This window comes from Triticum aestivum, chromosome 5A, assembly GCF_018294505.1.
Source record: "Triticum aestivum cultivar Chinese Spring chromosome 5A, IWGSC CS RefSeq v2.1, whole genome shotgun sequence".
Taxonomy (NCBI): Eukaryota; Viridiplantae; Streptophyta; class Magnoliopsida; order Poales; family Poaceae; genus Triticum; species Triticum aestivum.
The window spans coordinates 622012147-622013810 of NC_057806.1; positions in this window are offsets into that span (position 1 = coordinate 622012147).

Here is a 1664-nt window from a genome sequence, read left to right on the forward strand (position 1 = left end):
CGCGGGCGCGAACGTCGTGGGAGCCGGGGGCGCCAGCGCCGCGGGTGTAGGAGGCGCCGTATGCGGGGGGCGCGCCTCAAAGCCAGGGGCGGGCCAAGAGGGGCGCGCGAGCGCCCTGGGAGAGGTGTCGAGGAGCCCGCGTTACTAGTGGTGGGAGGAACATCTGAGGGTACCTGGTGAAACGAAAACACATGCTCATCAAAGTAAACGTGCCAGGAAGTGAACACACGGTGGGAGACGGGATCGTAGCACCGATATCCCTTGGAGTTGGAGGGGTAGCCGATGAAGATGCAAGCGACGGATTGAGGTGCAAGTTTGTGAGAAGCAGTGTCGGCAATGTTGGGATAGCAAAGGCACCCAAAAATACGCAAGTCGTCGTAAGACGGGGGCGTACCAAAGAGAAGATGGTGAGGTGCGTAGTTCCACCATGGGCGGCAGGGTCTAATAATAAGAAGAAGTGATGCAGTGGCGAGTGCGTCCGGCCAGAAACGAGGTGGCACGTTGGCATGAAACAGGAGCGTGCGAATGCAGTCATTCAGAGTGCGAAGGACGCGTTAGGCTCGACCGTTCTGCTGTGAAGTGTACGGGCATGTGAGGCGGAAAACTGTGCCGTGATGCGACAAAAAGGTGCGGAAAGCGAGGTTGTCGAACTCTTTTCCATTGTCCGTCTGAAGGGCAAGGATGGGACGCCCAAATTGTGTGCGAACATAGGAGTAAAAGACCGTCAAGGTAGGGAGTGCATCCGACTTTTTGCGCAAAGGAAAAGTCCACACATAATGAGAATAATCATCAAAAATGACCAGATAATATAAATAGCCCGAGTTACTGGGAACCGGAGAAGTCCACACATCATTATGAATCGACTGAAAAGGAAAAAAAGCAATGGTGGTGGAGTTATTAAACGGAAGGCGGACATGTTTGTCGGCACGACAGGCATGACAGGTGTGGTCCTCGATCTTATTGCAACTGAAACTGAAACTCCTAAAAATATGATGAAGTGTGGCGAGGTTGGGATGACCCAAGCGAGCGTGCCAGAGATCGACGCCTGCGGAGAGAGCAACCGGTGCGGTGGTGGCGGTGGATGAAGGCGAGTGCACCGGATAGAGCTCGTCGAGACGTCACATTAATGAAGTACCATCCTGGTTCGAGCGTCTTTGACAAAAAACCAAGCTCGTCAAATTCAACTGTAACATGATTTTTACGAGTTAAACGACGAACGGAAACGAGGTTCTTAATAAGATGAGGTGACACAAATATGTTAGGCAAAATAATAGACATGGAATTAGATGGAAAAAAAGTGTGTTCAACATGTGTGATAGGGAGTGTGGAACCGTCGCCGACAATAATGCGCCGGTCGATGGTGACGGGAGTGAAGGAGGCAAGATTATCAGGATGAGCAAACATGTGAGCCGTAGCCCCGGTATCCATGTACCAATCATCACCTCCGATATAGTAGTTCGGCGTAGGAGCGGCATGCAGTGTGGGAAGGAGCACCGGGTCCCAGGGCGCCGGCGGCAGGGCCGACGAGGGGGGCAGAGACGCCATAGGGAGTCCGTAGCCACCACTCGGCAGCGGCGGTGGGTACTCTTCAGACGGTATGGGAAGCAACCCTGGCTGCGACTGCGGTGCCGGGTAGACCGGATGGCCCGCCGGAAAAACCTGCT